The sequence below is a fragment of the Zeugodacus cucurbitae genome, chromosome 2, assembly GCF_028554725.1.
Source record: "Zeugodacus cucurbitae isolate PBARC_wt_2022May chromosome 2, idZeuCucr1.2, whole genome shotgun sequence".
Lineage (NCBI taxonomy): Eukaryota > Metazoa > Arthropoda > Insecta > Diptera > Tephritidae > Zeugodacus > Zeugodacus cucurbitae.
The window spans coordinates 10,185,740-10,197,360 of record NC_071667.1 but is presented as its reverse complement, the minus strand read 5'-3'; the positions used below and the strand labels follow the sequence as shown (position 1 = coordinate 10,197,360).

Genomic DNA, 11,621 nt, shown 5'->3' with positions numbered 1-11,621 from the left:
ATAACAAAAGGTAGTATTTAAAACAATATATCAATCTGGAAAAGATACTTTGATAAAGAGTTTTTTACCTTTTCTTCAAAGAATAAGCATAAACATATACAAATACTTGCAAACATATTTCCTGCAAATCTTGAATGTCTGGCATAATGAACTGGTATAAGTGTATTATAGCCTTTTCGCATATCCAATTGATCAATTAATAATTGAGGAACCAGTTTTTGCCTTTCGCACTGCCGGTTACTCGATAATCGATCAGCTGCTATACATTTTTGTTTTTGGTTTTCATAAAAAGTTGGTAAGCTTCATCAGCTGATTGCTATTTTATTACTTATATCCAGCTATGTGAACAACAACTCGCAGACAAAGAATGCAACTATAATTGCAAACACGTTCTTTGACGCAGGGTTGCATTGCATTTTCAACTCGATTATAATTCGATTAAAAATTAATGTACAAAAATTAGGTTCTATTTTTGTATGGTAAATCGATTTAAATCAACGCTTTAATCGAGCAAAAGCCGGTTAATTGATCAATTAGTTTCTGTGCGAAAAGGCTATTAGACTAGTATATACACATTTCTTTTTTGCAACGAATACAATGGTTTCTTCTCAAAAAATTAAATATTAACTTATTTATTGTAGTAATTAAATGAAGTATAACATTTTATAAAAATAAAAATAAATTTACAGGTGTGAAAATTTACTTATAGCACAACGTTTCCTTCATTTTATTTCTTGTTACATACAGATAATCTTTCATTTAATATGCATTGCGTCGCATTGCATATACTTAGCCTCTGGAAATTCGATTAATTCGATGGCCACTTGTGAACGAAATGCAATTGGCATTGTGATGAATCTCACCACAAAGGCAGCTGAGCCCATATAGTTTCACGCAATGACACTGATGCTGCTAAGAGCTCGCTATATTATATAAAACCTTGTGGAGTGTGAAAGTTGACACTCTGGTGTCACAGTGGTGGGGCAAGATGCTCTTGGTTTTGGTCATGAAAATATAAATTCTTGGTTTTAAATACTTAATGTTTGGATGCATTTCAAAGAAGCCATTTAAATTACTACTTACAACATCTTAAAATAATTGATAAAAAATATCACACCTGGACATTATTCATACTCTCTTTCTTATGTCAAAGTTATAGTATAATTTTATTAAACAACCAAATATTGTATTATACTTAAGCTAACAACGCTCTTGACACAATTTCGACCAACTTTTCGGTTCGCCACTCTTAGACTCAATTGTAGTCTTGTGCCTGCTTTGTCTGACTGCATGATTTATAACTTTTAAATTCATCATTTACTACGCGTTCTCGACCCACCGAAATGTTCGCGCTTTTTCGTTTTTTTTATTCCAAAGATTCTAAAAAAAATCAAGTACTTCCCCGTACTCCATGAGTGGTAACAGAGAAAGTAAAATTCAAAATGTGTCACTCTTTTAACTGTTTTTGGCGGCAATTTATAGCGAAGCATTGTAGCGCGAAATTAGTCAATTCTCGTTAGTAACAACTTCCTTTCGTAGACAAACTTCGATGATACTAGTAGATGTGTACGAGTGTTTATAATATGCTGAATGGCGCGAAAATAAAAATAAGCCTATTATGCACCGCTATCTAATACAAATTTATGTTTGGTGTGCTCGTTTGGGTGGGCTTTCTCAGATATAAACTCACTTTCGTTGTCCTACTTTACAAGTTAGTTTATTAAAGAGGCGTTATGTTGAATTTTGGAGTTGCTCTTAGCGAGGTGTGCCTAATACAAATTACTACAACATAGGATAGGCAGTCGACCGTACGTACACCTCAACTTAAATACGAGTAGTCATAGATTACAGTGCAATGCAATAGATACCATAAAAACTATAAAAATCTAAAATATGTATAAAACTTTTCGAATTTTTAGTTATTTTTTTAATTTAATGATAATGAAAACCCTGATTATGTAATAATAAATATTAGTTGAATTTCAAATTTCAAAGCTGTACCATATCAAAACCCTGTCTCCACGCCTGCAGGTATGCAACGCTAAATACCATTTGTCATGAATTTATGGTGTCTTGTATATAACGGGATGTAAGTAAGTACATACACACACTCATACGCGTTAACTAAACACTTCCCTATCGGAGGCAATACGAGATGGCCGTGCCTTGCATGCCGCACATGTGAGATACCACAATTTATGCCTCAGTTGGTGAAAGTGTAAAATACGGCTGTTGCATGCAAATCGCTTGATGGATGAGCACACAGCGATGGCGACGACGACACGCCAGCGCAGCAGTGACAGATATGGCATTCTTCCAGGTGCCTTCCGCAAATTTCCTCTTTCGAATGCAATTTTATGCACATATTTGGGCACCCATACACTCACTTGCTACCCGAATCGCTGTTTATGGCGATAATTGCAAGCAACTAGGTGGCAAACAATGTACCACGTAGCGTGTATGCAAATGCCGTTGATGGTAATACCAAGTGGTTGCAGAACAATTTCCCCGTGTCTTTCGGCTGCGTTCTCAAGAGATATGAGTACAGCCATTGCAAACCGCCAGCTCCCACCTTGCTTATACACCATTTATTTTTTTACCCACAATAATGCTAAAAAATATAAGAGTTTGGGTCGCATTTGCGAGTAGTATTTGGTTTTCGTTGTTGTTATTGTTACAAGTTTGCTATAACGGCTCAGAGCAAATGTTACAAAGTGTCATTCATTATGTCACGCACCCGAACTCACCTTTGTACACAAAATGTATGTCTGTATATTGCCGACATATTGAGCTCCTAGCTATGTGTCAACCATGCAAACCAGGCACGTATGTTGATATGTACATGTGTAATAACTATAGTGATGCCTTTTGCTGGTATGTTTGTATGCAACTCGACTGCACCGCTATTGTTGGCATTCATTGTGGCGGAAAATGTTGTGCCCACTGAGCCCCACTGACACAGTAACTTTTATCAGCCCCATAAATTCTCGGCTAATGCACCATTTTTTAAGAATTTCAAAATGAACAAGTAAGGAAAGGCTAATTTCGGGTGCAACCGAACATTTTATACTCTCGCAATTTATTGACATAGTGTTATTAATATAACAGACAATTTTACCCATATATTCGACATAAAGTCCAATAGAATAACTATAATCATTATATCGTATATGACTGATGTAATTCCTGAACCAATTTCACTCATTTTCCCCACCAAGGTACACTATATATCTATACTACTATTATAAATAGTAAAGATTTGTATGTATGTTTGTACTCATATTGAATAAACTCGAAAACTATTGTGCCGATTTCAAAACTTCTTTCACCATTGGAAAGCTACATTCACACCGAGGAACATAGGCTATATTTATTGCTATAATCTCAACTTTCTGGAAATAGTTCCCAGGTGAGGGTATCAAAAAGTCTCCATAATGGAGAATCTTTATCTGAAAATGAAAATCGTTTGCAAGTCATTCGCTTCGCATTGCAATCCCGTGCGAAGCCGGAGCGGTCTGCTAGTATATTATAAAATGATGGAATCAGATGGAATATAAAATTTAGTTATATGGGAAGTAAGCGTGGTTGTGAACCGATTTCGCCCATTTTCCACACGTGTCATCAGGTTGCATGAAAATATTATGTACCGAATTTTATTGATATCGATTGAGTAGTTTCTGAGATATCGTTTTTGACACATAGGTGGCTTACGGCACGCCCATTTTCCAAAAAATATGCCCCTTTCTAGTGTGATTCTTTGTACCCAATTTAATTTTTATAAGTTTATTTATGGCTTAGTTATTACACTTTATGTGTTTACGGTTTTCGTCATTTTGTGGGCTTGGCAGTGATCCGACTTCGCCCAATTTCAATACCAACCTTCTCAGGCTGCCAAGGAATTTGTTGTTTTCATTAAGATATCTAAATTTTTACTCAAGTTATCGCTTGCACGGGCGGACGGACAGACATCCGGATTTCAACTCTACTCGTCGTCCTGTTCATGATAACCCTATATCTAACTCTATTATTTCTGGGTGACACAAACAACCGTTCTGTGAACAAAACTATAATACTCTCTTTAGCAACTTTGTTGCGAGAATATAAAAATGTCTATAAACAGGAATATGTGGTGTCGAAGATTTGTACCTTCCGAGTAAACTGAAACGAACAATAACGGGATTGGTTTTCCAAGAACCGTAAAGATTCCCAATCTCCAAATAGAATGTAATTAACTCAACTCTCGACCAAATAGGTAAGTAGGTCACACTTAATAAGGATATTGGTTTGTAAGCAGTTACAGAAAGGTGTAATTTTAATAAGGAAGTCCTCGATATAAGGTAATTAATGCGCCTAATCATGAAGAAGCCAATAAAATGCCAGCATATTATCTTCTAATGTGTCTAAACATGAATAATATATTACACTGGTTTCTTGAAAACGAAAAAGAATCTAGCACTCCTTGCAAAAACAGTGTTTTAAACATTATTATTTATTTATTTATATGTACAGAATTTACAAAATATATAGTATACCACTGATAGGCGCCTCTTCATAAGCTACACTATGCCGGAAACCAATTACAACCAAAATATTTATATAGATCATTTCGATCGGCATACTTAGCATGCCTGCAGTTGACACGTTCAGTAGTAGTCCGCTCCATCGTCTAATGTCCATAAAATATAAAATGTACAGTCATTCCAAATTATAAAAAATCAAAGAGTTTTATTTATTTTTAAAATGAAATCTCCTATTATGAAAAAAATATAATTTTCAATGATTTTATCTTTATATAAAGTATTTTCTATCGAATGTGCACCATAATAGTATGCCTTTTGAAATTAAGTGACTACTTACGTGCATTTCGTTCACTAATAATAGTCCTATTACAAAATAACAAAATAATATTCTTATAAAAATCGACATTTTAGTGTTGAAATGTGAAATGTTACTGGTGATGCGCTGATGTATACTACTAAATATATATTTCAATAGAAAGCAGTGTACGGGCGCAGCCAAACTAAAATAAAAATGCTCGTTTGGTGTTTGGGTATTAACAAAAACTGTGTTCCGTGTCATATTTTCATGCCATGGGAATAACTCAAAAATTTTCCGTTATATCTGTGTGAGATACAATCAAACACGAAAGAGCTGTTCCGGTGTTACAAAAAATATTTAAAAGAAACCTCTAGGAAAGAGGTCTCGATTCAAATGCGAGACAATAAGTGGTAACGTTTGAACCACCAGATAATGCATCTTAATACTGTGTAAAGTCGGAATATTGACATCATTTCAAAATTGTGTCGATCATTGCCCGGACGGAACGTGCAGTTTAAATTTCCTACAGTTTAATTTTTGACATCGAGAAACTTTAAAATACCCTTATATTGTGTAATCAATGGTCCTTTTTTTTAACTTGAGAAAGATTGAAAGTGGTTTTATATCCGTTTGATGTATCGGATATCGGTGATTTCTTTGCAACCGCGTTTCCAATATTCAATGATTTTAGGTACTCTGGGTATAAATATATGTAAAATTTAAATTAGTTATCAACAAATTAAAATTATAACGGTTGAATAATGAATGCTAACAAAAATAATTTGTTCCACCTATTAGTAATGTAAGACACCAATAAAATATTCAATTTGTTTCACATTATTTATTTCGTTGAACATTAACAATACAAGCACAAAGTTCAAATCAATTGTTAAAAGACAAAGGAAACGTAATACAAACGTATAGTATATCTATAGATGGATTATTAAAGCAATTTTATAACTTTTAAACATAATAAACTGAACTAAATCTACAATTTGAATTCGCTTTTACCAGAAATTTAGTTGAAAATTTTCATAGTTAGTTTTGAGTTTACCAAAGCATTTAGTTTAGATCGTTGCTTCATAACATTCAGCTCTTTGAAGACAGTAGACGTCATTATGTCAATAAATTCTCATTCTCATTCTGGCTTTCAAGCTCTGTAATGTATGGTTATGCTTGGGGAAGCAATAAATAGAACTATTTCAATTATCAATTCTCAATATCGTCTAAGCGTTTTAGAACTAAGTTCTGTTGCATTTTAATATACTCCATTAAGCGATGCTGATACTCCACTGGATCAATAGGTTCTTCCGGTTTGGTATATTGGGAATGGGAAGCGATTGAATATATTGAACGAATATTATCGGATTTATTACGTTGCTGCGCAATGTCTTCCTCTCATCAGAAATATCAAAAACAATATCAAAACGATTGGTCCATGAGTATGGCATGGCTTATATGCTGAAAGTAGATAGAGAACCCAATTTTGATTTTAACAAATATGAAATTTGAATAAATATATGAATTCTAGGGTAGTCCTTAAGAGAGAATTTGTAAGTTCCAGCTCTTCTACATTTATATTATTTTGTTATAGAAAATTAATTTTTGATCAGTTGATCCCTGTTACAAAATATTGAAAAGAATATGTTCATATCTCATTTCCTTTGTTCAGTCCTGATTTTGTTATATACGTATGTATGTATTCGTTTTTTTTATTACGATAAGAAAAGATCAACGTAAACTTTTAGCCTCTGAGCAACATGACTTACTCTGTTCGAATCGGGAACAAGATTTGTCGTTGAAATACTCATTAAACGGCTGAGACTAAAAAACATTCGATAATTAAGAACTACCCTTATATAGATATATATGAACCATAATAAATACATTTGAATATTTTGGTATCAGCATGTGCTTGTTATTATGTGCAATGTCTGCTCATTTCAATCACCTTTAGATCCAAGTCACGTACCAAATACTGTCTAAACGTTGTGCCTCCGATCTTTTGTATATGCAGAAATACTATCAATTCATGCCCATCCATATCGAAAGTCATCGTTGAGCATATCCACATAGAAGAGTCCAACATTGGCGATAATTAGATTTTACTGAAGTGAATGATGCTGCGAGTGATGAACACGGTAAGCATTGCTCGACCACGCCCACGGGACCTGGTAGTGGCATTTGCGCCTCATTATAGACCAGTATATCCGGTTGTAGCATCATGCTGCGCTTGGAGAGCGTTCAGGTCTGTTGACATGGAGCCAAGGAAAAAAGGAAAATAAGTTGGAAATTAATAAATATCGAAATAAATATGAGATATGGGGAATACAAGGCATGTTTTTTTTTATTTATGACAATTATGGCAATAAAAAATTCGGGAATTTACAATTACGTTGAAACAAGTACATGTGTAATGCGAAATGTGCGAATCAAGTAAAATCCAGTTAACGCATTCGATCAAGCTAGTGCTTATATGCATATGTGTGTGTATTTGGATGAAAGGATTTACGGATTGTCATACAGGAAAACCTCATCGAAATGCGTATTGGTGCATTGATAAGAATTCATACACTTATTTATGCAAATGAAATCAGACTCTAAAGCGCGTTCTACCGCCCACACACCTGAAGCACGTAAAATGTTTCAGCTGGCATTCAAATGCAGCGCCAATGAATAATAATTAACTCCTTTAATTTTCCGGTTAACGAAACGTAAAAAGGATTTCGGCGATACACTGATGCATATTCGTACAGATGTATGCCTGTATGTGAGTAAAATGCGTGAATCAAATTGGCCATGTATGAATTTTTAATTGGAATTTTTTAATGGAATGTCCGGTTTATATATGTACATACATATAGGTAAGTATGGATTTGGTCCACATCAAATGTTATAATTTATCACGCCTTCTGTAATACGAAAATTTGGCAACGCTCACACGAAAATGCACACATACATACGTAGATGGAAAACAAAACCACCACATGCTGGTCATTGAAGTGTAAACTAGTAGATTATCGCATTAAACAAAGAAGAAAGCCTACCTCCAAATCACATTATGAATTCGGAGCAGATAGTCAAAAAAATAAAATGAAATAAAAAGTTACAACTGTGAATGTTTTATTACTTGCTTATCGTATCCACTACACTGGTCAGCAGTGATTTTGGTGCCAAGAAACAATTATGTCGGTATATAAACATTCCATGGCTATAAGAGGCTGTCGTATTTTGAAATTGGGATATTGTTTTGTTTCATATAAATATTTACAATTTTGTGTTTAAAAAAATATAATTATTTATGTGAAATAATAGAATATTTACTCCATAGTCATATATACATATAGTCATATAAAAAATTATAAAAAAAAATTTGGAAATTTGTCATCTAAATTGCTAAAGCTCTGAACCTGTAAAAATTTGTTGACAAAGCTTATTGCTCATGAAAGTTATCTTAAAAGTTACAATATGTTTGGCCGACGTAAAATTTATAAACATTTCAGCACTCCACTCCAAAACTTGTCCAACAGACAAACGACAGGATATGCAATAAATGTGTCCAAACATGCTTTCAAAAGCCAACTGTCACAGCAAACCTAACCAACTAACACACGAACATATTGAGGTAAATACACTTGTAGGAAAAAAATTGTTGAAAAAATGATCTTCAGCTAAAATTTAAACACCGATTTGGTTGTCTAAAAAATTCTCCCAATTTTTAGATTGATATGTGCAATATTGCAACATAGTATAACTTTTGCAATCCATGCCACGTGCTAAGGAGCAACCAGAGACACTTCAAGCACAAGGGAATGTCAACTCTGACAGTTATTGAGTATTGTGTCAGAAGATGATCCTTTGCTTTGTAAATCACTTAAGATTACTCTAACCCACATCTTGCATTGTGTAATATAGTGTACTTCCATTATCAATACTTATGTAAGTGTTTAAGATTTCTCTAAAAATAAAAAAATTAAAAATGGAACAAAAATCTACGTTTACACCGTATGCCACCAATTATGAAATGTCAAATCGGAAAGTTATGTCACGAGTACATTTCGTTTGTCAGTTGGAAGCAATAGCGTCAAATTAATTGTAAATCAAAATAACATTAATCTTACTTATGACTTCGACAGCATCTTCATTTAGGAAGATATCTTCAATTATACAATTGTAGCATATTTTTGTAATTCGAAATTGGGAAATTTAATACTTAAAGTTTTTCTTGTTCAAATATTTAACATTTTTATTTTTGGTTGGTCTTTATGTCGTTATTTGCCAGTTTGGAACATTCGTTGAAACAATAACGCACTCTCAATCGTAAACAAGAGCGAAACAATTCAAAGAGAAGGCAACATTTGGAGCTGAACACTGCCGAGCACTTAAATATTTCTATTTAATTGCTAAAGTTATATTATTTCAGTGCAAGAGTTATGGGTACGCATCACTGCCTCAATTCAAACAATTCGGTAACTGGGCTTGTTTTTGTTGTCCTTTGTCTTCCTTTCTCAGTTTACGTCTACGGAACAAACACACTCATCCCATAATTTATAGCTCGTAATACGATAAGAAATTAGTTTGTTTCTCCGGCTGCACATTTTAATGGGCAAAGCAATTTGAGCATGGAGATAAGTGAAGAAAACAGCGAGTAATTGTTGTTGTCTAAATTATACTGTTGCGAAATATTTGTGTGTAGTAAGAATTATTTAAACTCGTAAAGTAGTTGTTAAAGAAAGGTTAGGAGCAATGACTTGTATGCTATGTTGTGTTTATTTAATTCTGGCAAAAGTTAAAAAACGAATCCTGAATAAGTCAGTAAACAAATCATGAGGATTCGCTAAACCGGATGGTCGATATAGAATAAGTCTCTTTATTAACTAAAATTTGTCAAAAAACAGCTTTCTCAAGGAAAACACGACATATCTTGAGGTTTTCTTCTACATGACTTAAAATTTTCCTTTCCTCATTAGCAGCATCGTTGTCCTGTGGGCTTTGACACTATTGAATATCATCATCTATAAAAGAACGAAAGGAAATCACAAATGAGCTTTCCCATGTGTGTGTATGCAAATCAAAACATTTTGAATGATGCAAAATAAATAAGTAGTTTTTAAATGAGTCTCACTCATCCCCCCACTGTAACATACATCACACTCACTAAGCATCAACATACCACACTGGCGCACAACATTTATCCAAATCCACACCACTGATACATAACATTCACCAGACTCACCACAGAACAAAAGAGAAACTGTTATAAGAATAAAATTCAGAGGGAATGAATTACATAAAAATATCTGAGGGATTTACCTATATTTTCGGTGAAAAATTACCCTTAGACACTGAGTTCTTCATGTTCGATATCAGGGGCCTTGAAAAGTCATGGTTCGATTTTGACAATTTTTCCACAAGTGATGTCACAGCTCAAATACAGTATTTGTGTAATGTTTTATTCCGCTATCTTCATTTGTTCCTAATGTATGTATATATGTATTATAAAGTGAACGAATCAAAAGAATTCAAAATTGAGTTATATGGGAAGTATGGAATTTCATTGAAATCGGTCGAATAGTTCTTGAGATATGGTTTTTGACCCATAAGTGGGCGACGCCACGCCCATTTTCCATTTTGTAAAAAAATCTCAGTGCAGCTTCCTTCTGCCATTTCTTATGTAAAATTTGGTTCTGACATTTTTCGTCAGTGAGTTAACGCACTTTTAGTCATTTTCAACCTAACCTTTGTATGGGAGGTGGGCGTGGTTATTATCCGATTTCTTTCATTATTCCGATTTCTGTATAAGGAAATGGCTAAAATAAACGACTGCTGAAAGTTTGGTTAATATAGCTTTATTGGTTTGCGAGTTATATACAAAAAACCTATTTGGGGGTGGGGTCACGCCCACTTTTCCAAAAAAATTACATCCAAATGTACCCCTCCCTAATGGGATCCTATGTTCCAAATTTCATTTTAATAACTTTATTTATAGCTTAGTTATGACACTTTATAGGTTGTCGGTTTCCGCCATTTTGTGGGCGTGGCAGTGGACCCATTTTACCCATTTTCGAAAGCAACCTCTAAAGGGTGCCAAGGAACATATGTTCCAAGTTTCATTAAGATATCTTTATTTTTACTCAAGTTATCGCTTGCACGGACAGACGGACAGACTGACGGACAGACATCCGGATTTCAAATCCACTCGTCATCCTGATCATTTATGTATACATAACCCCATATCTAACTCTTATATTTCGTGGTGACACAAACAACCGTTATGTGAACAAAACTATTATACTCTGTGCAACAGGTTGCGAGAGTATAATAACTAAAACATATAAGATATAATAAAGACAAATATTATAAATTGTATCAGCGGAAGGGATAATGTAGGGATCGAGGAGGTAATCTGGTAACGGATGTCCAGAGCATACTGGGATTATGGAGGGAACACTTCTCCGACCTGCTGAATGGCAGTGAAAGTACAACACCAGGAGATGGCGAACCCGATCCTCCAATCGATGACGATGGAACAGATGTTCCATTACCCGACCATGAAGAAATTCGAATAGCAATAACCCGCTTGAAGAACAACAAAGCGGCGGGGGCCGATGGAATACCGGCCGAGCTATTCAAATACGGCGGCGAAGAACTGATAAGGTGCATGCATCAGCTTCTTTGTCGAATATGGTCGGAAGAAAGTATGCCTGACGATTGGAATCTTAGTGTGCTCTGTCCAATCCATAAGAAGGGAGACCCCACAATCTGAGCCAACTACCGTGGTATAAGTCTCCTCAATATCGCAT

At 34.5% G+C, this 11,621-nt stretch overlaps 2 long non-coding RNA genes across 3 annotated transcripts in view; both read right to left on the bottom strand.

Annotated features, from left to right (window-relative positions):
- Positions 1-4,466: 4,466 nt before the first annotated feature.
- LOC128919855 (uncharacterized) lies at positions 4,467-5,042 on the bottom strand. Its single transcript, XR_008469993.1, has 2 exons — positions 4,858-5,042; positions 4,467-4,666 (listed from the first exon to the last, which is right to left on the bottom strand). It is a non-coding gene; the product is annotated as an uncharacterized LOC128919855 (long non-coding RNA).
- A 593-nt stretch (positions 5,043-5,635) lies between these two features.
- The window catches only part of LOC128921545 (uncharacterized), a 58,795-nt gene continuing 52,809 nt past the window's right edge, over positions 5,636-11,621 (bottom strand). The window contains exons 2-3 of one of the 2 annotated variants that reach the window (XR_008470984.1): positions 6,791-7,068; positions 5,636-6,279 (exon numbers count right to left, since the gene is read on the bottom strand). This is a non-coding gene — a long non-coding RNA (uncharacterized LOC128921545). Of the gene's footprint in view, positions 6,280-6,769; positions 7,069-11,621 lie in introns of both variants that reach the window. The other variant, XR_008470983.1, reaches the window with a different exon arrangement.